We start from the raw sequence: 27,977 nt of genomic DNA on the forward strand, positions 1-27,977 counted from the left end.
GGCAATAGAATTGCTGTGGGAATTATGGCAACACACAGAAAGCACTAAAACAGTTGCTGACAATGGTGAGCACCCTAAGGAGAATTTTGATCAGAGCCATGTTGCTCACTGAGCATGTGCAGGACACATCCATGGAAACCAACGACAGTGGGAAAATGTCTCCTGCACAAATAAATGCACCTCGCTTGGGAAGGACGAGTCCCGAACAGGAAATGATCTCCAGTTGTTGAAAGGTAACAGGGAAAGAATGATTTGTGACGTAGGGAGAATTTCTTTAAAGACCGAGCTGAATTAATTATTAAAGACGTACGTGATGCGTAGGCAGGATAATATCAAGGAGTTCTAAATTATTCATACTTTATCGCTCTTCGTTGGTGGGTGTTTTTGACATGGCTCATCTTCTGCTGGGGGATTCTGTTCTTGGCCCGGAATATTTTCTGACGATGCGCCTCTCCCTGAGAAGATCTCGAACCATCTCATTCATTTGAAATAATCAGTTTCTTGAAGTCCTGGTCCCAAGCATGCTGCTCTTAGCAATATCTTCAGGCTGCAGATCGTAGCTCCTACTTTAAGGGTGTGTGAGATGGAAGAGAGGTCTCCGAGGAGCAGGCCAGTTTTGAATATATAATCAACCCCCTACCATTCCTGAAAATCTTGGTGCTAGAGGTAACAATGAGGTTAGGGGGGCCTCACCCTTCGTGTGCACCCTAGCACTTCCCTGTGGGTCGTCACCTGGTGCCTCGGAGCTCCAGATGGTCTGGGGAGGCCCATGTGCTCTATCGAGTGTGTTAATTAAAGTCACGCAGCTCTTGTGACATGCCCACACATTTCCTGAGCCAGACACAGGTGTTATGGGAAGGGGGCGGAGAAAATCCCCTGATACCAAACTGCACGAAAAAAAAAAAGAGGGAGAGTGCTTGTGGTCAGCTATGAGGAGAATTTTGACAAGGGCTGAGGGCTCCCTGACGAACCTGGGTCTCTTCCTCACCTTTAACCGTAAGGAGAGAATCAGAGGCCTAAGAGTCCCTGTGCAGATTAGTTGTGGTGGGTGTATCGTGAGCATCCCCATCCTTGCTCTGCCTCCCCAGGATAAAGGATCATGGGGTCCCAGCAAAGATCAGATGTTTAGGATAGGTTCTAGAAGAACCTAATCCGATCTATCTATCAATCTATCTATCTATCTATCTATCTATCTATCTATCTATCTATCATCTATTTTTACGTGAAATTTTCCCCAATCTACAGAGCCCAGGCTGTAAGAGAGCCTAAACCTAGGATATGGGGTGGATGTGGGGCAGTGGGGGAGTGGGGAGCAGGAAATGGGAGTTTGATTGGGTTTCTCTTTGACCACTGTATGCGGCCATAGATGTTTCTACTCTAGGAATCTCTATGCCAAGAAGCTTACTTGACTGGTGTCCTTTGAATTAAGTTAGAAACTAGGAATTTGAGAGAGATGATTAAAACCTTAATTGAGGGGGGACCTGGGTGGCTCCGTCTGCCTTCGGCTCAGGTCATGATCCCGGGGTCCCGGTCCCTGCTCCCTCTCCCTCTGCCGCCTCCCCTGCTTGTTCTCTATCAAATAAATAAAATCTTTAAAACTACGCGCACACACACACACACACACACACACACACCCCTACATACATACCTTAATTGGGCCCATCCACAGCATTTATCTTCATTTTGTAACTCTACCGTCATCCGTATCTCACTTCTTGACATTCTGGCCAGCTTCATTTGGGTTGATTGATTCTATTTATTTAATATTTTATTTAAATTCAATTTGCCAACATACAGTAGAACACCCAGTGCTCCTCTCACCACGCGCCCTCCTCAGTGCGGGTCTATCGATCCTAATAGGGTTTTGGGGTCTCTGGAAGGCGAGAGAGGAGGGGCCGCCGTTCCTAGTCTTGGGTGTCAGGCACGTCTGTGAGGCCCAATCCAGTCCGGCCCTGGGTCCTCCCCAGCGGGGCTGGGCAGTGCCGTGGGACTGCCAGGTGTCCCCAGGGACGGGCTGGGGGCCAGGAGGTTTGGGACGGCGGGGCTCCCTCCCACTGCCTTCTCACGTGCTCGTTGCACCCCCTCCTGTGCCCTCCAGACCCCCAGGGCCAGCCTTCTTCGAGTGAGTTCGTTTAGAAGAGCGTCCCCAGGTGGGTTAGTGTGGCTGCTCCTACTGTTCACCTGGGTCGGGGGGGAGGTGTCCGCCGCCTCGTCCCGTCCACCTCGCCCCGCATGACAGTGACCCGTCCCGTCACTTCCAGCCGCCTGTCCCCGTCTCTGCTTCATGTTCGGCCTGCATTTCTGAACCCGGGCGTCTCCCCTGCGTCCCGACCCGCGGGAGCCCTGGATGCACCTGGCGGGGGACAGGCCCTCGGCCCCCGCAGCCGCCAAACTGGCTGACCCCTCAGTGTGTCTGCAGGCCCTTTCATTCTTTTTTTCTTTTTTTAAGATTTTTTTTTTTAAATTGAGAGAGAGTGAGAGCAAGAGAGAGGGAGGGTGGGGAGACGGGCAGCGGGAGAGGGAGAAGTTGACTCCCCGCCGAGCAGGGAGCCCAGAGGAGGGCTTACGGGCTCGTGCCCCCGCCCAAGGCAGACGCTGGGCCACCCAGGCGCCCGGGCCTTTTCATTCTTAGGACTCAGTTTCCCCTCCCTCAGGTACCTTAGGAAGTCTCCCTGCCGTGTTGTGTGATGGCTCCTTAGATCTGTGCGCGCGTTTTCTTGCAAAACCTCAGCCCTGTCTTGCCCTCTTCCAGCAGGAACCCTGGTTTTCTTCAAAAAAAGCCCCACCGACAGCTCTCCTTGCCTTCCTGCCTCCCCTTGGACAGGTCCCCCACGCCCGCCAGCTTCGTCTGCCGGTCCGTGTGGGGGTCCGGGGAGGCCTGGGGCCCAGGAGTGCGCGGGCCGGACCCACCACTGGATTTCCTGCTGTATCAGCGTGGCTCCAGGAGAAGGAGCTTGGGGTGGGGGGCCTGTAGAGGGGGGCTCACACTCCCTTCCCTGGGCTCTAAAACCTGCAGCTCCGCATCTCGCTGACGCCCAGGGCGGCGCTGTCCCCCCAGGGCTGGGTGGCCGGGGTGCTGGGGCATCTGGCTGGGGGTGTGTGTGTCCCCAACAGACCAGGTTTGGCCACTTGCCCCTTGACAAACCCAAAGGCAGAGAGAGGAGCGGGAGTGAAGCAAGAAGGGCACTAATGTAGGGAGGCTGCCCCCTGCCCCCGGGAATACAGCGGCTGGGCTCGGCGGGCCCCAAAGTCCAAAAGTGCCTCCTGGTTACACAGGGTGAAAGTGGGACAGGGGCCCTGGGCAGCGGGGGTCAGGCCATCACCGACTTGGGGTCAGCCGGGGGCAGGGACCTGCGGCCTCAGGGTGCCTCCATTGCTCCAGGGGCTGGTTTGGGCCCCGATGCCTTCTCTCCAGTGGCCGGCAGGGACGGCTGGCCCAGGGGGTGAGCCAAGGACAGCGGTCACTGCACTGAGGCCCGGGAACCCCAGCGCGGGAGCCCTGCCGCGGCGCCCCCGGGGCAGCTCTGACCCCCGGCCACTGGGGCCACGGGCCGGTCTCCCCGTCTCCCACGACGAGCGTGTCGCACGTGGCCTTCTCCCGGGGCCACCTCGCTGCACCCACCTCCCCTGAGGGTGGCACCTGCCCTGCTCTGTCCTCCCTGCTGGGAGGCGCTGCTGTCCTCTCCTAGAAGGGATGGGGCAGTCGCGGCGGACCTGCTGGGGGTCACCCTGCGTCCCCCCGCCAGGCACACTCATCCCTCTTCTACAACTTTGCACCTGTGCCTCTGTGTCGCCCGTCGTGGCCTGGAGCACAGCGGGCAGCCCACACACGCGTGCCGAGTGCGGGAATCTCATGGAAACTTGCTTTGTAGACGTGCGGTGGGCGACGGGGCCGGCCAGGAAAGGAGCCACAAGCTTGTCGGGCAGGGAAGGCAGAAGCAAGTGTAGGACCCGGACATGCGTGTGTGCCCACGGCTGCTGGGGTCGCTGCGGCCCTGCCCCGGGCCTACCCGAGGGCACGCAGCTGAGCCAGGCGAGGCTGGTGAGGACGTGGCCCTGCCCATGCAGGTGCTCGCAGGCAAGCCCCCTTGGTCCCTCCGTTGTGCGGGCGTCACTGTGACCCCGTCATGTCCATCCCAAGCCCCGGGGCCAGGGCAGGTGGGGGCACGGTGCCTGGTGCGGCGGCCTCACAGGTATCCAGGCGGCTGGGGACCGTGGTGTTCATGGACCCCCCCTCCCCCGCCAGCTTCTCAGCGACCACAGTGTGACCTTCATGCACACAGGCTGTTGCAAGATCCTCTGCTACCATCAGCCTTGTTGTCTCAGGAAGCCTTCGGCCGGGCCTGGTCGGACAGTTCTTTCCTGCCGGGGAGAAATTCTACGTGCAGAATAGTGCTTGGCTCTCCGTTCCTTGCCCCTCCACTACCCACCCCCTTCTTCTAGAAGCTTCTCCTCCCTTCTCAAACCACCCGGAGAGATTTTCGGAGTGTGTTTCCCAGCCAGCTACCCTGGCTACAAGGAGACCGATGTACAGGAACAAAGTGTCCCCACGTTATCATTGGGTCACCGTCCAAAATTCAGTTGAGAATCAGCTCCTGGAATGAACAATGTTTTTATTATAATTTTTTATTTTAACATCGAAACACAGAAACGATGGTGGTGGAGGGCATATCCCACTGCAGCCTTTTTATCTGTAATGAAGCTGAATTGAGATCCGAGGGAGGGGGTTTAGGAACAGAAAGATGATCTGTGTGATCCAGGAGGAGGGTGCGAGGGAAAGGAAAAGAAGGGGGGACTGTCCCCCGTGTCTTTGTTAGTGCAGTCCTGGGCCAGGGCAGTCTGCGGTAATCGGGTCCCGTGCACACAGCTTCTTGTGCTCTCAGAGCAAGAACCAGTTGACGTCTAGGGCTGACCCAGGTTAAACACACTCAGAAGAGCTTGACGTAGCAACCAGACGCCAGGTCACCCACCAGCACTGGTGGCTGCTAACCCCCCAGGATGAGCATGTCGCTACCAGCGCATTTCCTCCGTGGAAAGAAATCTGCAGAGGCAGTCAGAGGGGGTCAGAGAACCCCACGGGACGCCCAGGCGGCTGCGTCGGCGAGTAGCTGCCGACAGCTCAGACTGTGACCCCCGGGTCCCGGGAGGGGCCGCGCTGGGCTCCGTGCTCCGCGGAGAGTCTGCTTGCTTCTCCCTCTCCCACTGCCCCTGCTGGTACTCTCTGCTCGTGCTCTCTCTCAAATCAATAAATAAAATCTTTTTTTTTTTAAAAAAGACAGCTGGCTCCGTGGTGGGCCTCATGTAAATCAGGGCACGAGCTGTGCAAGGACTGCACGAAAGCACCCGAGGCCACACTGCTCTCTCCTGTAGGCGCCGCATGCACCGTTAGGCTCAGGCCTTGCTCCTTCCCTCTCCTGTTCCGAGCCACCCCCCCGCAGCCCCCCCGGCCTTGGCAGGACGCGCTCTGGCCCTGGCAGTAGGGGTGTCTCCAGCCAGCCCAGAGCCAACGCGTGGGCCCGGGAGCCCTGCCGACCCTCCACAGCTGACGCAGCCTCGCTCACTCTGTTGTGACCCGACGTGTGGGGATCTAACCAGCAGGAGACGACTTCATCTGCGTGTCGTCAGGGATCACTTCCATTTAACCTTCCCAATCTCTTCCCTACCGTGTGCCAACCATACTTTCCAGGTACGGGAGGGGAGGGGAGAGCAGAACGTGCATCCTACTCCCTAAAATCCATGCTCAAAATTAAAGATATTTGCTGCCTCGGATCCTTTTTAGAAGTTGCAGGAACATAAAGTCAGAACAAAACGTGAGCACATGGAGAGTCCCTTACTGACTTCCATTCTTTTTTTCTTTTTGAGAGCGAGCGAGTGAGCAGTGAAGGGCGGAGAGAGAGGGGGACAGAGGATGCTAACGACCCTGAGATCATGACGTGAGCCAAGATCAAGAGTTGGAGCCTTAACCCACTGAGCCACCCAAGTGCCCGCCCCCACTAACTTTCATTTTTAATTAAGACCTCCTCCCTTAGTGCAAATAATCTCAGCTAGATGTTAGAAAGAAAAGTGGGTGGGCTAATTTATACTAATGTGTGAATGACTAGCAAACCCCTCTCCTAACATCCTGGGAGTTCTTTGTCTTTTGAAAAGAAGGGATACAGTGATGCATATGCATCTTTATCCAGTAGGATTTCAGGCAGGATGAGCAGCTATTTCACAGATTAGAAAATGCAGGGAGTGTTGTAGGAAACATTTCAGGTTGAGGCTGATCTTTTGCTCTAGAGTTCTGCTTCCCTCAGCTACTTATAGCGTGTTTTTGTTTTTTGTTTTTTGTTTTTGTTTTTTTCCTTTTCCTGAACACCAGTGTCAGAGATCTACCAGGCCCTAAAGCTTATGGCAGGCGTGTTCATGGCAGTACTGTCAGGACCTCTAGCTCGGAGGTGAGGGGGGCAGTGAGGACACTTGTTGGCACCTTTCATCGACTAGCTCAACGTGACCCTTCATCCATTTCTGTTGCTCACATTTCTCACCCCTTTCCAAATGCCCCCACTTCATTTTTCCGTATTGCTTTTATTATTTTATTTTATTTTATTTATTTTATTTTTTCCATATTGCTTTTTAAAAGTGAACTTGGCACCTTGACAACCCAAGCGTTTCCTTTTATCCCCCTGACGTCATGAATGCGTTCTCTCCGCGCCAGCCCTCCTCCGGTCCCGTAGCCTTGACCCCCAGGACCCCACCAGATAGAGCCAGTTCCCGTTTCCTAGCAACTCGGTTTGAGGTTGGCTTTGCTGGGGGGGGTCTCCTCCTCCTTCATGAGCTTCCAGACCTCCCCCCACCTGCCCGGCCCCCCAGCTTGGGAAGAACTTTCCTCCCACTTCTGTGAGTATCTGAGACTTGGGATCACCATCAACCCCGCAGCCCCTCAGGCTGCCTCCCCTTCTTGGACACCCCCCCACCCCCCCACTGCCCACCCCTGCTTCTCATTGACGGGAAGATGAATAGTGTGTCTGTGGGGTGAGGCGGTGACATCACGTGCCCCGTGGCCACATGTCCACGAATCCCCAGCTCTGCGTCTAGGGTGAGAGTAATTGTCCTTAGCTGAGGGGGGAGGGGCTGGGAAAGATATCGGATAAATTTTGGGGTTTTTTTTTTTGCTTTAACCTTCACATTGTGAGGTCTCCGGATATAAGCGCGGCCCTGTGTGAGCGTTGGCCCGAGCGACCTCTGGGGGCCTCCACTGTCCTTTTCTTTGAATCTTGGCTTTGAACAAAGCAAATGAGGTGGGGGCACCATTGCTAGGGACCATAGGGCACAACTAGGATGTCTTTCACGGGGACCCTGCCACCCTCTTCCAGGTGGTGACTGATATTTCCTTATCACTGCTCCAGCGCTTTTCAGAGATTCTTTGTCATCAGTTGCCAGGAATCTCGGGGACCTAGTTAAACGTTTAATGAACTGGCTCCGTGGACACCTAAGCAATCATTTTGTTTGCGTCTGAGAGTTGGAGAAACTAATAGGGTCAGCACCAAGAAGCTGAAAACGCTTCCACGTGGGTGGGTGGCTACTCTCAGGAAATCAGTTCGTAGAAGCCTTCTGCAAACATGGGGTGCCTACTATGTGCACGGCACTGAGCGGGGCCTCGGGGACACTGGTCAGGGAGTAGGGAAGCTCCGTGGTCGGCGCTCATGGGTGTTACAGTGACTTCAGGGAGGGCCCCTGGCTCAGGTCATGATCTCTGGGTCCTGGGATCGAGTCTTGTGTTGGGCTCCCTGCTCAAGAGAGTCTGCTTCTCCCTCTCCCTCTCCCTCTCCCTCCACCTCTCTCTCTCCCTTTCTCTCTCCCTCTCTCTCTCTCTTGCTCTCTATCTCAAATAAAAAAATCTTTGAGGGGGGAAAAAAAAATCAGAGGTCTGTGCTTTCACAGGAGTCGACCCCGTGTTTATCTGGGGAGGGTCTATACCTGGATTCTCATGTCCTGCCTCTTGCCAGGTTGATGGGTCCCGAGGGCGCAAGCTTTGACCACTCTGCTGTGCCCTCCTTGTCCCTGGGCTGCAAAGGGGGGGGGCGCGCCCGGAGCCCTTACGCCCTATCCCTGGCATTCGGGACTTTGCTTGGCCCAAACCCCAAACCTACGGGAGGGAGGCCAAGAGGGCCTCCACTCAACCTCGCTCTTACCTCGGTCCACACGGCCAGCGAGGCCCTGGCTCCTCTTCCCTCCGTCCCTCCGTCTGTCCTGTCCCCGGGCCCACAGGGCCCACAGAGCTCAGCCCCGCCTGGTCCACCCGCTGTCAGGGCTGGCCTGGGGGTGCCCCTCCCAGGGCCTCGCTCCCCCAGGGCCTTGCTCCCACCCAGGCCCTTGCTCCTCCACAAGGCCTTGCTCTCCCTCCCAGGGCCTTGCTCTCCCCCCAGGCCCTTGCTCCTTACCCCCCAGGGCCTTGCACACCCCCAGGGCCTTGCTCTACCCCCAGGCCCTTGCTCTTCCCCCCCAGGGCCTTCCTCCCCCACCCAGGACCTTGCTCCCCCCCCCAGGGCCTTGCTCCCCTCCCCAGGGTCTTGCTCCCCTCCCAGGGCCTTGCCCCCCTCCCAGGGCCTTGACACCCCCCCCCCACCCCGCCTTGCTCCCTCCCAGGGCCTTGCTCCTCCCTCAGGGCCTTGCTCTCCCCCTCAGGGCCTTCCTCCTGAGCCTCATGCTCTTCCTCCAGGCAGGCCCGTCCGTGATCCGTCTGCAGCCCCACACCTGCGCCTCAGACAAGTGTTCGCGGCCCTCGCTAGTAGAGAGACCTCCTGCATTCCTGGGCTCACCCTGTTGTTTTCCGTCATAGCATAGTCATCATTACCTGCCACACTGTGCATCCCTTATTTTGCGTTTAAGATCCGTTTGTTGAGATCTGAATACCAGGTCTGCTTGGGAGGGATTTTGTCTGTGGTCTCGAGCTAGATCCCTCGTGCCCAGCCTGTGCTGGCCACAAAGTGTGCTCTCCCTAAATGTTTGATTGATGGGTATATCTCCATCTTATAGACGAGAATGTTGAAACTTTGAAAAATTAAGTGACTTTTCAAGGCCACACCACTAGGAAATGCCACAGATGGGATTTGAACCTGAGTGATCTTAGGCCAAAACCCAGATTCTTAACCAGTGTGTGTGTGTGTGTGTGTGTGTGTGTGTGTGTGCGCACGCGCGTGTCTTCCTTCCTTCTCCATCAAGCCCTCAGATTCCCGGCAAGCACTATTTGTTTGATATCCTGTAGCCTGGGTGCTTAAAGAGAACGACACAGGGAGGAGATTTTGTGAATAAAATATATCAATCAATCAATCTGTAACCGGCGTGCAGATGGACCGATGGAATAGGCTGAGAAAGGCACTGACGGGCGTGCAGTGTAGACGGACAGGGGGCCGAAGGGACGCACGGGGCAGAGCCGAGGTGCCAGCCCGCAGGGTCTAGGTGCCTGCACGCGAGGCTGCTGAGCAGCCCGGCAGCCGCGCCAACGACACCTACCGCGTGTGCAGTCCTCGCGCCCCTTCCAGCTGCGGGGCCCTGCCCTCGCCTCTGCCTCCAGGGCGCCCGAATGCTTTGCTAATCCTGCGGACCCCTCAGGAGGAGGAGGTGGGGCCGTGGCGCCCGTGGGCCGCCGTCCCCGCCGCAGCGATGAAGGGCCGCAGGGTCCCCGCTGGCTCTGGATGTCGTCCAGGCAGCACAGGTGACGCTCACGCTGCGGATTCCGAGCCCAGGGAATCTGGAGGCACCTGAGCAACAGAAGGATTTATTTTTGCTACCTCCACGCAGAGCTCTGGACCCTCGGGAGCAGGGGACAGCTTGGTAGGCATCGGTGCAGGATGGAGCCAGCCCCCTGGACTTTGCCGGCCCTTCCTCTGCCCCAGCTCATCCTCCGGCCGTGGGATGCTCGGGATGCTCGGAATGCTTGATGATGCGCGCAGGTGCGTGCAGGTGTGTGCAGGTGTGTGCAGGTGTGTGTAGGTGCTTGTAGGTGTACGCAGGTGCGTGCAGATGTGCGCAGGCATGGCGAGAGGTGCAGGCCCTTGACCTCCCCTGGGGCTACTCCCTCTGCGGTCTGCCCCGGGTGTTTAGGGGATTTACTCTCCGGGCTAAGGGCACAGATGTTCCTCTACAACGTTGTGTAAAATTCCTTTCGTTTTTGCCACTCACGTTGGAGCCTTAGGTCATGTTCACGGACTTCTGGGTGTGGTACGAGGTAAGGCTCAGATTTCGTTTGCCATAGATTTTCCCCTTTGCACAAAGCTCACCGTTTCCCTGCTGATGTGCAACGTCTGTTGCTCAAAATCCAGTTTCCACGTGTACACGAGTCTGTTTTGAGGCACTCTGGGCACACTGTTTGTCTGACTGGATTTGCCCTGATTTTAGAGGTACATTTTTAAGAGAATGGACATCTTCATGAAACTGAGTCTCCTTATCTAACGGCATGGAACAAGGCTTCCTCTATTTAGGTCTTCTCTTTCAGTAAACTTTCATAATTATAATTTTGTCCAGAAACAGCAGATATATATCCATTTTTAAAACTACTTTTTTGGGGACACCTGGGGGGCTCAGTGATTGAGCGTCTGCCTTCGCCCCAGGGCGTGATCCTGGGGTCCTGGGATCGAGTACCACGTTGGGCTCCCTGCATGGAGCCTGCTGCTCCCTCTGCCTGTGTCTCTGCCTCTCTCTGTCTCTCATGAGTAAATAAATGTTTCAAAATTTTTTCTGTTTTAGGTTTCTTTGTTATTGCAAATAACATCTTAAATAAATTGAATCTTTTGACTGATATGTAGAAATGCCATTGATTTGGGAATATTGATTTTTTAAAAAATCTACTAATCTTCCTATTTTAATAATTATCTACAGATTCTTGGTATTTCTTCTTGAACAGTCATAGTCCCTACAATAGTAACAATAACATATATTTTTCAAATATTTATACTTCTTTCCCTTTTCAGTCTGAATGGATAGGATCTCTAGTCCAGTGATGAGAAGTAGTAGAAGTAGACCTCCTTGTATGCTTCCTGATTTTAAGCATCCTACCATTAAGTGTGTTGTTTATTGTAACTTATGTGTAGGAAATTTCTTGTTAAAAAAAAAGGAAATTTCTTGTTATTCCAAATTTAATAAGAGTTTTATTTTTTGTTAAAGCTTAGAGGGTGTTATGTTTTATCAAATGCTCTTCTTCCTTTACCTCCTGTGATGGTCGTATATATTTACTCTTAAAATGTGTTAATGTGATGAATTGCATGACCCAACTTTTTAAGGTTCAGCCAGTCTTCCATTCCTGGGACACACTCAACTTGGTCAGGATGTTTTATCTTTCTTTACACATTTCTGAATTGTTAATAGTTTGCTTAGGATTTTTTCATCTACTTTTATCAGTTATATTGTCTGCTATCTTCCTTTTCCTTCCCCTTGGGCTAGATCCATCATGATGGAGATTGCAGACTCATGCTACTGTGTATAAATTATCCACAGTAGCATTCAGCCTTCTTAAGTATTTGGTTTGATCACTTCTGGGAAAATGTACATGTTTTCCAACCACGGTTAAATTCTAGAATACTTCTATCACCCTGAAGAACTGGACAATATATATTTGGATCTTCCTTTTTTATCCAATCTGGCAATCTGTGTGTTTGATTGGAGTGTTTAGTAAATTCACATGAATGTACTAATTGGTATGTTTGTATTTAGACGTATCTTTTTGTTATTTGTTTTCTTAGTCTCATTTATCTTGTGTTGTTCTGTAACTGCTTGTTACACCTGATGTGTTATAGCTGGGGACCCTTGTTGGGGGGATTAGTAATGGCTTCAGACACGTGGCATAAGGTCAGTTGCTTTTGTGAATGTGTTCTTTTCTATTCAGTTCAGAAAATGAGATTAGAATTCACATTTATATGGAATGGACAATGAATATTCATTTGCAGGGCTATGTTAGCTTTCTCACCCTCCAACATAATATATTCCAAAGAGATCTGGACTGTCTAGACATCCTGTAGAACATCATATTGATCTATTACGTCATGCTGATTGGGGAAAATGAGCAGAAGGAAGTAGTACACTGAAGTCTGTTTAAGACCCACGGGCTCCAGATAGTGGGAGAAAACCTCTATGACAATTCAGGAAACTATCCCTTTAGTAAAGTTTTTAGGGTCTAGTGGTCAGGGATGGGCTACGCTACCTCTACGGAAGTAAAATGATGGCATCTCACATTCCCTACCACAAAGAAGGAAGCACAGTGCCTGGTAGGCCACTTTGGGATCTAGAGACAACACATTCCCCATCTAGGAATATTGCTCTGGCCCATATATATGGTGAAACAGAAGGCCATCAGCTTTGTGGGGTGGGGGGGCCCAAATATGAAAGAGCTCTGCACCAAGTTCAGGCCACAGTGCAAGCAGTCTTGCCATATAGGTCATGCAGTCTAACAGGCCCTTGGTGTTAGAAGCATTGGTGGTGGGAAAAGATGCAGTGTGAAATTTATAACAAGCCTCTGTGGGAGAATGGCAATGCAGGCCTCTGGGGTTCTGGAGCAAGGTCATGACATCTGCAGTAGAGAAATACATGCCTTTTGAAAAATAGCTCTTGTCATGCTACGGGGACCTGGTATAGATTGGGGTGGTTGCTTGGTTATTGGAGCATCAAATGATCCTGCACCTGGAATTATCCCTGCTGATCTGGGGCCCATCAGATCTGTCAAGTCATAACGTTGGACAAGCCCAACATCAGTCTTTTATAAAATGGAAATGTTACAGGCTCAAGCCTAAGCCTAGGAGAGCACAAGTTAACTCCACAAGCAGGTGGCCCACGCTTCCACATCACTCGCTGTAGTTGCAGCAGCACCCATCTCCCAGGCCACACCTACGGCTGTAGGGAGGATTGCATATGATTAGCTGAGGGAGGAGGAAAAAGCCTGAACTTGGTGCACAGTTGAGTGGACTCAGTATATGGCAGCGAGCTGAACACGGAGAGTGCTGCATTATGTCCACATTTGAGGGTGAACTTGAAAGATGGAGAAAAGTGAAAACCTTCCCAGTAGGCAGGGCGGCAAGTGGCACACCTGGTCATTCACTTTGAGTGGAAAGAGAAGTAGCACAAGGTAAGAATCTAATACTGCAGATTCCTAGACAGTGTACAATGGCCTGGCTGCTTGCTTAGGGCCCTGGAAGGAAAACAGGCCATCCCACTAATTTCTCTCTACTAAGTTCCTACAGAAAGAGAGAGGCCCGAGGAACCATGAAGGAGTTGCTTCCTGAATAGGGAGAAGAGGCTCTGTTACAGCACAAGTGGGATCTATGGCAGTGTGGAGGTGAACTGCTCCAATTGACTTTAGGGAGACCTACTGGGTACTGGGGTCTTTAGTTGAATGACAGCTTCTAGCGACTGCCCCTTCCGTCTACTGTGGTTTTTATGCCAAGGTTGTACCTTCCCTGGCTGCTACCAGCCAATGACTCAGCATCATGAGGAGCACTAAAGGCGGTCCATTTTGGGTTTTTTGTTTTTTAAAGATTTTATTTATTTATTCACGAGAGACACACAGAAAGAAAGAGAGGCAGAGACACAGGCAGAGGGAGAAGCAGGCTCCACACAGGGAGCCCGACGTGGGACTCCATCCTGGGTCTCTAGGTTCACACCCTGAGCCGAAGGCGGCACTAAACTGCTGAGCCATCCAGGGACCCCCAAGGCAGTCCATTTTGGCTTAATGCCAGACACAGCCAGGGGACAACCCTTGCTTAGGGACTCCTCTTCAGCTTAACCAAGACTTCCTTAGGACTGTGTTGCCATTTGAGAGTCTACCTCCAACTTCTTCCTCCCCATTCTTCCTCCACAGCCCAAAGGATGTCGCTGCCTCCTCCTGCTTGCTCCCTCTTTATGCTTCACAGGTGTTCCCCATAATATTGTATAATAATCCCATTGGTGTCTGCTTTTCAGAGAACCCAAACTAGCTCTGTTAAAATGTCTTTCATTACATGTGAAGTGATATAACGTTAATCAAGATAAAATGGGTTAAGGATGGGCGTTGTGTTTCCTAGAGCAACCACTAACAATATAAAACAAAGACATACAGCTGAAAAGCCAATAGGTGAGGTAAAATGAAATATAAAAAAATTCTCAATCAATCCAAGAGGAGGCAAATGAAAGAAAAACAAAGGAACCAAGAAAGATATAAGATACTTACTTATATAATAAGTAGCAAGATGCTAAAATTAAACCCAACCATAAAATTCAGTGTAAATGGACTAAATACTCCAATAAAAAGGCAAAAACTGTTAGAGGGAATAAAAAGGAAAGATCCACTTGTATGTTATTTATGAGAGACACATTTTAAATATAAAGAACAAAAAAATCCAAAACCATCAGAAGGAAGGAAATAGTAAAGATTAGAGCAGAAATAAATTATAGAAACTAAAAAAAAATAAAATAAAATGGACCAGTGAAACCAGGAGCAGGTTCTTTTTTTTTAAAAAAAGATTTATTTATGATAGACACAGAGAGAGAGAGAGAGAGAGAGAGAGAGGCAGAGACACAGGAGGAGAGAGAAGCAGGCTCCATGCCGGGAGCCCGACGCAGGACTCGATCCCAGGACTCCAGGATTGCGCCCTGGGCCAAAGGCAGGCACCAAAATGCTGAGTCACTCAGGGATCCCCAGGAGCAGGTTCTTTTAAAAGATCAATGAAATTGATAAACTTCCAGCCAGGATAAAAAAAACAAAAGTCCCAAATAAAATCAGAAATGAAAAATGAGAAATAACAACCCATACTACAGAAACACAAAAGATTGGAGGGGAATATTATGAAAAATAATATGCCAACAAATTGGACAACCTAGAAAAAAATGAAGATCTAGAAACATATAATTTACCAAAACCGAAACAGGAAAAGAAAATCTGAACAAACTTATTGCAGCAATGAAATTGAAATCAGTAGTCAAAAACTCCCAATCAACATACCAGAACCAGACAGCTTCACAGATTAATTCTACCAAATATTTAAGGAAGAGTTAATACCGATTTTTCTCAACTATTCAAAAAAAAAAAAAAAAAAAAAGAAAAGAGATGAGAAAAGGAAACTTCCAAAAGCTACCACACACACAAAAGAGAACTGCAGGTCGATATTTGTGGTGAACATAGATGTAAAAATCCTCCTCAAAATACTAACAAACTGAGTTTAACAATACATTTAAAAAATCATTAAAAAAAAATGATCAGGGATCCCTGGGTGGCGCAGTGGTTTAGCGCCTGCCTTTGGCCCAGGGTGCGATCCTGGAGACCCGGGATCGAATCCCACGTCAGGCTCCCGGTGCATGGAGCCTGCTTCTCCCTCTGCCTGTGTCTCTGCCTCTCTCTCTCTCTCTCTCTGTGACTATCATAAATAAATAAAAATTAAAAAAAAATGATCAAGTGGGATTTATTCCCAGGATACAAGAGTGGTTCAAAATTCACAAATCAATGTGATATACCACATCAATAAGAGAAAGGATAAAAGTCATGTGATCATTTCAACAGATGCAGAAAAAGCATTTGACAAGGTACAACATCCATTCATGATAAAACCACTCAACAAAGTGGCTTTAGAGGGAATATACCTCAACATAATAAAGGTCTTCTATGAGAAACCCACAGCTAACAACATACTCAATAGGGAAAAACTGAGAGCTTTGCTTCTAAAGTCAGGAACATGACAACGATATTCACTTTTATTCAACATAGTATTGGAAATCCTAGCCTGAGACCAAAAAAAGGAATAAAAGCATTGAAACTGGTAAGGAAGAAGTACAATTTCACTATTTGCAGATGACATGATACTGTATATAGAAAACCTAAAGACACCAACAGAAAACACTAGAACTGATAAATGAATTCAGTAGAGCTGTAGGACACAAAATCAATGTACAGAAATCTACTGCATTACTATACACTAATAATGAAGCAGCAGAAAGTGAAATTAAGAAAGAAATTCCAGGGATCCCTGGGTGGCAGTGGTTTAGTGCCTGCCTTTGGCCCAGGGCACGATCCTGGAGACCCGGGATCGAATCCCACATCGGGCTCCCGGTGCGTGGAGCCTGCTTCTTCCTCTTCCTCTTCCTCTTCCTATGTCTCTGCCTCTCTCTCTCTCTCTCTCTGTGACTATCATAAATTAAAAAAAAAAAGAAAGAAATTCCAATTTTATTGCATCCCGAACAATAAAATATCTGGGAATAAACTGGAGGTGAAAGACCTGTATTCTGAAAACTATAAAATACCGATGAAAGAAATTGAAGATGATACAAAGAAAGGGAAAGTCAGTACATGCCATGGATTGGAAGAACAAATATTATTGAAATGTCCATACTACCCAAAGCAATCTACATATTTAATGCAATCTGTATCAAAATACCAACAGTATTTTTCACAGAAGTAGAAAGAACAATCCTAAAATTTCTATGGAACCCCAAAAGACCCCTTATAGCCAAAGCAACCTTGAAAAACAAAAACAAAATGGGAAGTATCACAATTCCAGACTTTAAGTTATTTACAAGTTATGTAGCAATCAAAACAGCATGGTATTGGCAAAAAAATAGACACATAGATGAATGGAAAAGAAAAAATAAACAGAAATAAACCCACATTTATTTTCAATTAATCTTTGACAAAATAGGAAAGAGTATCCAATGGGAAAAAGTCATTTCAATAAATGGTGTTGGGAAAACTGGACAGCTACCTGCAGAAGAATGAAACTGGACCCCTTTCTTACACCAGACACAAAAATAAACTTAATATGGATTAAAGACCTAAAGGTGAGACTTGAAACCATAGAAATCCTAGAAGAGAACATAAGCCATAATGTCTCTGACATCAAATACCTCAACATTTTTCTAGCTATATCTCTTGTGGCAAGAAAAACAAAAGCAAAAACTCCTGGGACTACATGAAAATAAAAGACTTCTGCACAGTAAAGGAAACAATCAACAAAACTAAAAGGCAACCAACAGAGTGAGAGAAGATATTTGCAAATGACATCTCTCATAAAGGATGAATATCCAAAATATATAAATATATAAATTATATTTAAAAATATAAAAAATATACAAATATATATATACCACCTCACACCAGTCAGAATGGATAAAATGAACAAACCAGGAAGCAACAGATATATAAATAGGAATGAACAAGAAAGGAAGCAATAAATATATAAAACTTAAGAATCTAAAACCAAATAATCTGATTAAAAATAAGCAGGAGACATGAACAGACATTTCTCCAAAGAAGACATACAGATGGCCAACAGACACATGAAAAGACATTCAACATTACCCATTATTAGGGAAATGCAAATCAAAACTACAATGAATGATCATCTCACACATGTCAGAATGGCCAAGATCAACAACACAAGAAACAACAGGTGTTGGCAAGGATGCAGAGAAAAAGGAACCCTCTTGCACTATTGGTGGGAATGGAAATTAGAGCACAATGTGTCGAAATATGTGGGATGCAGCCCTAGAAACCCTTAGAAATTTATAGCATTAAAGTTAGACAACAAGAAAGGTATAAAGTCAATAATCTAAATTCTTACCTAAAAAGCTAGGAAAAGAAGAGCAAATTAAACCAAAATAAATAGAATATACAAAACATAAAGAGTGGAAATCAGTAAAACAATAAGCCTGTAAACTGCTGGCAAAATCAACAAAACCAAAAGTTGTTTCCCTGAAAAAAAAATTAATGAAATTAATGAATCCAGAGCAAGATGGATAGTGAAAAAGAAAGAAAAAATACAAATTAGCAATATCAGTAATCAAAGAGGACATCACTATCCTATAGACATTAAAGGGCTAATAAGAAAATATTATGAACAAATTTTAATGGCAATAAATTTGGTAGTTAAGTTAAACTAGACACATTTATTGAAAGATATAACTCAGCAAAACTAGCACAAGAAATACAAAATCTGAATAGCCACATATCTGTTGAAGAAATTCAATTTATGATTAAAACTTTCACACAAAGAAAACTCTAAACTACATGATTGCACCAGGGATCTCTGTCCAACGTTTCTGAGTAGGACATGATATCAATCCTATGCAAACTTTCAGAATAGAGAGGAAAAGGGGAATATTTCCTAACCAATTTCATGAGGTCAGCATAACCCTGATATCAAAAGCTGACAAGGACATTGAAAAAAATTAATTACAGACCAATATCCGCCTAAGCCTTGATGCAAAAATACTTAACAATATTAGCAAATTGAATCAAACAACATACAAAGAGGATAATACATTAAGACCAAGTGGGGGATTGTTCCAGGAAGGCAGGATTGGCTTAATATTAGGAAATCAATAAAAGCACATTAACAGAAACAGGAGAAAAATTATGATTAGCTCAAGAGATGCAGAAAAAGCATTTGACCAAATTCCAACATCCATTCATGACAAAAGTAGAAACTCAACAAACCAGGCATACAAGAAAACTTCCTCACCCCAATAAAAGCCATCTATAAAATAACTATAGCTTATGTCATATAACGTAAGTAAAATACTGAATGCATTTACCCCACCTCCCACCCCCAGCCATCAGTAACAAAGCAAGAGTATCTGTTCTTATGACTTGTATTCAGTCCTGTACTGGAGATCTTAGCCACGACAAAAGGAAAGATTTTTAAAAAAATTTTTAAAGGATTGGAGGGCAGCCTGTGTGGCTCAGCGGTTAACGCCGCCTTCTGCCCAGGGTGTGATCCTGGAGACCCGGGATCGAGTCCCACATCGGGCTCCCTGCATGGAGCCTGCTTCTCCCTCTGCCTGTGTCTCTGCCTCTTTTTCTCTCTCTGTGTGCCTCATGAATAAATAAATAAAATCTTTAAAAAAAGGATTGGAAAGGAGAAGTAAAACTATCCATTTTCACAGAAGATGTAGTTATATACACAAATAATGTGGTTCCAAAGGAATGTACCAAAAACTATTAAAACTAATAAGTGATTTTAGCAAGGACACAGGATACAAAGTCAGTATCTAAAAGTCAATTGTATTTCTATATATTAGGAATAAAAACTGGTAAATGAAATATAAAAGTTTACAGTTACAACAGAATTACAAAGCATAAAATACTGAGGAATAAGTTTATCAGAAGATGTGTCATAGGGTAGCTCTATTTTTAACTTTTTGAGGAATTTCCAGAGTGGCTGCACCAGCTTGCATTCCCACCAGCAGTGCAGGAGGGTTCCCCTTTCTCTGCATCCTCACCAACATTTGTTGCTTCTTGGCTTGTTCATTTTATCCATTCTGACTGGTGTGAGGTGGTATCTCATTGTGGTTTTGTTTTGTATTTCCTTGATGCTGAGTGATGTGACCCAGCAATTGCACTACTAGATATTTATCCAAAAGATACAAACACAGTGATCCGAAGGGGCACCTGCACCCCAACGTTTCTAGCAGCATTGTCCACAACAGCCAAACTATGAAAAGAGCCCAAATGTCCATTGACAGATGAATAAAGATGATGTAGTATATATACACCACGGAATATTATTCAGCCACCAAAAAGTGAAATCTTACCATTTCCAATATGTGGATGGAATTAGAAGGTATTAGGCTAAGTGAATAAGTCAATTAGAGAAAGGATTATCATATGATCTCACTCATGTGGAATTCAAGAAACAAAACAGAGGATCATAGGGGAAGGGAGGGAAAAATAAAATAAGATGAAATCATAAAGGGAGACAAACGATAAGAGACTCTTAACTATAGGGAACAACCTGAGGGTTGCTGGAGGGGAAGTGGGTGGAGGGATGGGGTACCTGGGTGATTAAGGAGGGCATTTGATAGAATGAGCACTGGGTGTTATATACAACACTGAACTCTACCTCTGAAACTAATAATATACTATATGTTAATTAACTGAATTTAAATACAATTAAATTTTTGAAAAGATATGTAACACTCCTATACTGAAAGCTAGAAACTACATTGTGAAACAAATGAAGAAGACAAAAATAAATGGAGAGATACACCCTATTCATGGTGGATAAGACCCAATACTGTTAAGAGATGATTTTTTTCCCAGTTTTGCTAAATATTCAATTTAATTCCCCCCAAACAATCTATAGATTTAATAGAATCCCTACCAAAATACCAACAGCATTTTTTAAAAAAAACAGAACTAGAGTTCCTAAAATTTATATGGAACCCCAAAAGACCATGACTAGCCAAAGCAATCCTGAAAAAGAACAAAAGTGTAGGTATAAAAATCCCAGATTTCAAGCTATACTATAAAGTTGTAGCAAGCAAAAACAGTATGGTAACAGCACAAATACATACGGATTAATGGAACAGAGTCCAGATATAAACCCACACTTCTACGGTCAATTAATTTATGACAAAGAAGGCAAGAACACGCAAAGGGGAAAAGTCTCTTCCACAAATGGTGCTGGGAAAACTGGACAGCAACATTCTAAAGAATGAAACTGGACACTTTCTTACACCTAAAAATAAACTCAAAATGAATTAGAGACCTAAATGTGAAATCTGAAACCATAAAACATCTAGAAAAAAACATAGGCAGTAATCTCTGTGACATTAGCCGTAGAAATATTTTTCTAGATAATGTTCCCTGAGGCAAGGGAAACAAAGGCAAAATGGAACCACTGGGACAGCACCAAAATAAAAAGCTTCTGCACAGTGAAGGAAACCACCGATGAAAAAGCACCAAGAATGAGAAGGTATTTGCAAATGACATATCCCTCAAGGGGTTAATATTCAAACTATATAAAGAACTTATATGACTCAGCAGCAAAAACCTCAAACAATCCAATTAAAAATAGGCAGAAAACATGAACAGATATTTCTCCAAAGATGACGTGCAGGTGCCAACAGACGCATGAAAAGATGCTCCACATCACTCATCATCAGGGAAATGCAGATCAAAACTTCAATAAGGTCCCACCTCACACTTGTCAGAATAGAATGGCTAAAATAAAAAACACAAGAAATAACAAGTATTGGTGAGGATGTGGAGAAAAAGGAACCCTCGTGCATTGTTGGGGGGAATGCACACTGGTGCAGCCACGGTGGGAAACAGTATGGACATCCCTCCAAAAATTAAAAATAGAATTACCATATGATCCAGTAATTCCACTACTGGATATTTGGCCAAAGAATATGAAAACACCAATTTAAAAAGATATATGAAAAAAAAAAGAAAAGATATATGTACCCCTATATTTACTACAGCCTTATTTACAAGAGCCAAGATATGGAAACAACCCAAGTGCTTATCAATCTATCATCTATCTATCTATCTATCTATCTATCTATCTATCTATCTATCTATCATCTATCCATCCATAGACACAGACACTAATATATATGGAACGTAAATAATATATATAGACTAGAATATATGATGCATTATTTATGTTATATATTTATTTATACATACACATATATAATGGAATGTATATAATATATAGAGAATACATATAATGCAGTATATAATATATAATGGAATATTAATCATAGAAAGAAAAGGAAATCTTGCCATTTGCAATAACATGGATGGATCTAGAGAGTATAATGCTAAGTGAAATAAGTCAGTTAGAGGCAGATAGATACCATAAGATTTCACTCATGTGGGATTTAAGAAACAAAACAAATGAACAAGGAAAAAGAGACAAAAGAAAAAAGACTTAAATATAGAGAACAAACTGGTGGTAAGTGGGAGGATGGGTGAAATAGGTGAAGGGGATTATGAGGGTACTTATCCCAATGAGCGCTGTGTAATGTATTTGATAGTTGAATCAGCATATTGTATACCTGAAACTCATATAGCACTGTAATTAATTATACTGGAATAAATAAATAAATATTTTAAAAATGCAGTGGGAAGAAAACAAGATTCATAGTAATCCCAATTAAAACCCCAGCAGTGGTTTGCTGTTTTTTTTTTTTTTTTTTTTTCTGGTAGAAATTGTCAAGCTGATATGGAAGTTTAGATAAAAATAAGAAGGAACTAGAATAGTGGAAACAACTTTGAAAAAGATTAACAAAGTTGGAGAACTTACATTCCCTACTTTCAAGAATAAATTTAAAGCTGTAGTAATTAAGACAGTTGGTAGTGACATAAGGATAGACAAATAGATCAACTGCACAGAAGTAAGATTCCAGATATAGAGTCAGCTGGTTTTCTATAAAGACAGCAGAGCAAATCAACAGGGAAGGAAAAGCCTTTTCTACAAGCAATGCTGGAATAACCAGATAGCAAAAAATGAACCCCAAATACTGCCTTATGCCATATACTAACGAAACTTATCTTGAGATGAATCATATACCTAAAGGTAAAGGTTTCCTAAGCCTCTTAAAGAAAGAAAGAAGAATATAGTTCCTTGTGAGCTTAGGGTAGGTAAAGAATTTTTTTTTAAGGCTGGAGACAGCACTAAGAAAAGCACAAGAAAAGAATTTGTAAATCGGACTTCTCCAACAGCAAAAACTGCCCAGCTTTCTTCCAATCTGAGCTTATTTTCTGACAAATGATTTGTAATCAGAGTATTTAAAGAACTCCTTAGTATCAATAATTTTTTAAAAAAAGCACAACCCAGTATAAAAATTGAATAAGGAGTTGGACACTTGACAAAAGAAGATGTGCAAATGATCTGTAGGCGCATGAAAATATCCTTAACATTACTAGCCATAGAGAAATGCACGTTAAAACCACAGTGAGAAAATAAATAAATAAATAAATAAATAAATGAATAAATAAATAAATAAATAAAACCACAGTGAGATGATAGGATGAGCACTGGGTGTTATTCTATATGTTGGCAAATTGAACACCAATAAAAAATAAATTAAAAAAAACACAGTGAGATTCTATTTCACTCCCTAGGGTGGCTAAAATTGAAAAGATTAACACCAAATATTAGTGAGAATGTGTGTTGCTGACATAATCCTTTCAGAAAAATGTCTGGCTCTTTTCTTAACAAGTTAAACATACATCTATCCTATGACCCAGAAATCCATTCCTAGGTATTTACCCAGAGAAATGAAAACATATGTCTACAAAAATGCCTCTATAAGAATATTCATAGCTGCTTGAGTCATGATTATCAAAATCTGGAAACAACTCCAACATCTACCAATGGAAGAAGAGACAAACACGTTACGGTACATTCCTGAGTGTCGTCTGCTCATTAATAGGAGGAAATCACTAAAAATAATAATAATAATAATAATAATAATAATAATAATAATAATAATAAAATTAAATTAAATTTTTAAAAAAAGGAGGAAATCACTGAAACCTGCAAGAAAATGGTGAATCTCAAAAATAGAAAGTGGAACAAAAGAAGTCAGATAGCATAGAGTACAGCCTGTCCTATGGTATCAGGGCCTCCGTTTTGAAGAGAGGCTGCTGGGACTCAGGTTCAGCAACTTCATCAACGTTGACCTGGGGCTGGAGGTGGGACTTCTGACCCCAGAGTTCGTGCTTACCATGCCGTCCTGTGTTGTGTTTCTTAATTCGCTTAACCACATACTAAGCAACAGGTGCTTTCCTTCATCTTATACGTAAGGAGCTGAAGGCTCACAGGCCTCCAACAACTTTCCCGCTGTCTTCCCTCGAGCTGGAAGGAGAGTCCAGCCTGCTCTCTGAAGCCCACAAACCTCCTGAAAATGCACTGCGGGGCTGTGTGTGTTACGTTCCTCGTTTGCCTGCCTCCTCACTAAGGATTGTGTTTTTTTCTTTTGCTCCAGTCTTTAGAGAGTTTTATTTATAACTCCCTTGAAATGGGCTTCCCGAAAAACCCATCACTCTACACGGCAATGTTTAGACCTGACTGCCCAGGCAGCCTCTTTCATCAGCCTCGTCTCAGGGAGAATTTACTTGATTTACTTGCTTTCAATTTCTAAGCCTTCATTTGTTTGCTTCTTTAATCAAACAAATTAGACCTCAAGTCTTTAAAGATGGACTATCAGAGAGGCTATATCATGTGTTCAGCCTAAAAATTAAGCGAAATCTACACTCAGGTGTTTAGAGAGAAATAGTTTGGTCAGATTTGATCACTATATACCAACCTTTTTCTGGGTTTGAATTTTCCCTTGAACTCAGGGGAAAAATACGTTGTTGAGCTTCCAAGGCCACCTGGTTTGGCCCTAGCATTCCTGCAGATAGCCACAGCTCATTGCATAGCAGACAGGAAGATCTTATTCTACGTACAGAAGTTTGGCCTGTAGGGGCTAGAATTTTGACAGGGCCAAAGAAATCAGGAGACATTATAGTAAAGTATAGTATTCCCCAAAAAATGACCCAAGGAAGGCTTCATCCATGGCTTGAACTCTTCCACATAACCCAAAGAGAACTAATAGAGTTATTCAAGTTTCTGTCCCACTGAAGGGTGGCCATTGGCCTTACGTCCATAAAGCTGGCCTCCCACATCTGTGGGGAGATGTGTCAACCATGGAGGTACGCTGCTGAGATATCCTTTCAACAGAACCTGCTACAAGGAAGATAAATAGCAGGTATCTTTCAGATGCTACAAATTTGGACCTCCACAGAGTTCACATTGAAGCCATGCTTCCTCTGGTTTGACACCAGCCAGGACTGATGATAGCAGGGACACTAGAGCCATGACATTCCAGTTAGACATAAGACTCCCATAGTGGGAAATCTTTGCTCTGGGGATCCTCATCGGCTTAGAACACAGATATGCTCTGCAGTCTGGGGTTCTCCTTCCTACTCTCCTTTCTTAACTCTCTCCTTTCAAATATCATTCTGAAGACAAGTTCCACCTATTTCTACTCCTTCACAAACATTCTCCTGGTGAATCTCTAACATGTCTAATTCCATCTTGGTGTCCACTCTTGGAGCACTCAAACTTATACAGTTGGTACATAAAGTGAGGTTTTGGAGACTGCTCGCTCACCTCATAGCTAGCAAAAAGAATGCTAGCGCATTTGAAATGTGGGGCATAGATAGTTCCTGGAATAAGACGGTATGCCTCCACTGCGGAAGATTTCATGAGTGGTGACCTGGAAAAATGTCCCCATGGAGGAGAATGTCTTTGCCAATGAAGTGACTCAGGCAAAACATGAGGGAAATACTAACTCCAAGGCCAGTTATTACTAAACTGTATAGACACACTGAGGAGGGCTAATTAGAAACTGGGGGCCATTAACAAACAATTCAGAACTAAGTGTAAGAGCCAGACAGCCTTTCTGAACACTTGCAGTCTCTCATCTCTGCAGTGGAATAATGATCATAGTTGAAGAGAAGACTCGGGATCTAGAAGACTTAGGGTCTACAAGTTTGTTAGACCTCCAGAGATATTTAAAGACAGGGCTGTTATGCTAGCTGGGAAAACCTTGAACCATGAAATCTTGGATGGGGCATCTGGGTGCATGCACCCAAGAATTTTATTTATGCCCTAGCAGATGGTAAAGGAAGGGGTTTTAAAACTCAAGGGGGGAAAGAATGCTAGAATCAATATTTTATGTGAGATCAGAAGACCCACCTGAGGACTGTATTGTCTCAGAGAGTCCGGAGGGCATGGCATTCACCAGGGCCATCAGGAGTAGGCTGGGAAGTTCAGTAGCGGCAGGGCCAAGCTGGGCTTACTGACGCCAATGGAAAGTGGAGTCTGGAAGTGATAGAGGCCAAGTAGCAGAATTTGACCAAAGCTGGGAGGTTGCAGTGTCAGAGAGGCAGTCGAGGGCATGTGACACGGGGACTGGTGAAGATGGTTGGGAGGAATATGACCAAACAGATGAGAAGCCAAGAGTGCTGCTTAATACAATCAGAGAAAGAAAAGAACAGAGGAGGAGACTGAAGGCAGTCGTCTCAATAAGAGGTCAATATCATGTGTTTAGTAGCCCTGAGCCAGTTTTCTGATTTGAAATCCAATGACTGAAGAGGTGACCAGATCTCCAGGAGAAGGGCCTGGCAACATGACAGCAAGTGTATACTATGACGACTCCCTGAGTCCTCCTTTGGGAAGACCTATGGCCATTTACTTGAGTGAATGCACAGTGGTAGGATGAATACCCAGACATTTTAAGAAGTACTGGACATGGAATCTTAGTTGACACTGACGACCACAGACCCCAAATATTTTCATAACCCCCTAGTGAATGGAGACCTGGCCAGTCTAGTTTACAGTAGGTTTATGGGTCCATAGACCCGTATGTGGCAGTTGGAGTACTGACTTCCTGGCCTGTATTTAAGAGTGAGCATAACAGGGGAAGGTCAACTGGAAGCCTCTAAAGTAAATAAAAACAATTATCACATCCAAAGTTGTTTTATTTTTTTTTTTAGAAGAGGGTGGATGGATGACTATAGACTACCATATTCTCAATCAAATAGTAGCTCTGATTACAATGTTGCTTCAGACATGGTGTCTTTGCTATAGCTGATTGATAAGGTCTCAGACAGTATGTGGCTATCGACTTGGTGTCTTCATTATTTCTACGGCAGTCAAAACAAAATCAGAAGATTAGAAATAGCCTGCATTTACATGGAATTTCATGGATTTATTTCATGTCACCCCAGGGCTATGTTAACTTTCCTATTTGCAGTCAAAATATAACCTGAATAGTTCTGAACCAGCGAGAAACTGAGAGGGTGAAACAAGAGCAGCCCCACTGACCATCCCTCTCGGTGACCTCCCCCGTCCACATGGGATTTTGTGCCTCCCATTACACAGTTCTGGGCTTTGCAGGGTTAGAGGCTCTAGTCACCGAAGAGAGTACCTTCTTGTCAGAGGACCAAATAACTGCTTCCACCCAGGCACCCTGGACTTCTGGTGTCCAAGGACCAGCAGGTAAGGAGGGGAGTCATCATTCTGGCAGAGGTAACTGCTTCCTATGAGGAGGGCGATCTACTCTTATACAATGGGGATGGAAAGAAATATGTCTGAAATGCAGTAGAGCCAATTAGACATTTTTAGTAGTCTTTGCCTCGTTATGCTGGAGGTTCAGACCCCTTAGCAATGAGAGATTGGGGTCTACCACCGGCTAAGCCATAGAGACCTGCCCAGGTGACACTGAAAGTAAAGAGAATTTACGGTGAATAGTGGATGAGGGAGACTGACTAAATGCAGAAATGGAACTGTTACTTCATCCAACTAACCTCTTCTAGGTTTCTCCTCTAGAAAAGAAGCCTGTGTGAACCACGGAGATGCTGCTTACCGACATAGTAGGGTGACGGATCTCTACGGCACAAGCTGTAGAAATGGCAGCCATGGAAGCAGTCCACGCAGCTCTCCCTCCAAGGGAAGCAGCTCTGCGCAGAGAGTCCCTGGGAAGCCTCCAGCTTTTCACCTTGGATCGAATGCAGCTTTCATTCTGAGAACTTGCTCTCCACGGGTTGCTTCTAGCCAGTGGCCAAGCACAGCAAGGAGATGAGAGCTGGGCCATCGTGGGACTCCTGTCATGGGTGGTCTTTGCACGGGGGCTCCCTGTTGGCCTGGCTGAGATGTTATCAGAGTTTCTCTGCCATTGAAACCTCCCCCTATTCAGTTTTCCTCTCTTCCCTTTCCTTGCACAGCTGTCAGCTCTGCACAGGGGTCTGAAGGCTCTCCCTGCTCACTCCAGCTCCCTCTCTCCTGTACCCTTTATAAACACTTCCCTTCTGCATGTTTTATTCTGGTTGGCATCGACTTCCCAGAGGACCCAAAGTAGTACAGGAGGCCTCAGAAAAAAAGCAAATAAAAATCATAAATAAATAAATAAATAACTGGATGGCAAAGTGATTGGGCAGGGCTTTCAGATACACACTTTCTGGACATTTTCAAAATTGCAAGGAAACAAATAATTGTCATGGAGAAAATGTTTAGTCTAAAGCTATTTTCAAGCTTCTCTATAATTCCAAGTTCTATTAACTTGTGTGAAAGCTCTTATACTTGTCAGATCAAATTGTTGTTCTCTGCCCAATTTGGAAGTTTCCCTTCTGAGTGGCAAAGGACAATAATTGAACGTGTGGTCCTGAATCTTGATTGGGAGAGGATTGGCCCAAATCT

General features: G+C 45.5%; 2 long non-coding RNA genes across 2 annotated transcripts in view; one reads left to right on the forward strand and one right to left on the reverse strand.

The window, feature by feature from the left end:
• On the forward strand, nucleotides 1–27,694 carry LOC106557966. Its single transcript, XR_005355654.1, has 2 exons — nucleotides 1–233; nucleotides 27,098–27,694. It is a non-coding gene; the product is annotated as an uncharacterized LOC106557966 (long non-coding RNA).
• The window catches only part of LOC111092539, a 54,956-nt gene continuing 35,602 nt past the window's right edge, over nucleotides 8,624–27,977 (reverse strand). The window contains exon 3 of the long non-coding RNA XR_005355655.1: nucleotides 8,624–9,743. This is a non-coding gene — a long non-coding RNA (uncharacterized LOC111092539). The remainder of the gene's footprint in view (nucleotides 9,744–27,977) is intronic.

This window comes from Canis lupus, chromosome 2 (genome assembly GCF_011100685.1).
Source record: "Canis lupus familiaris isolate Mischka breed German Shepherd chromosome 2, alternate assembly UU_Cfam_GSD_1.0, whole genome shotgun sequence".
In the NCBI taxonomy this organism is placed as follows: Eukaryota; Metazoa; Chordata; class Mammalia; order Carnivora; family Canidae; genus Canis; species Canis lupus.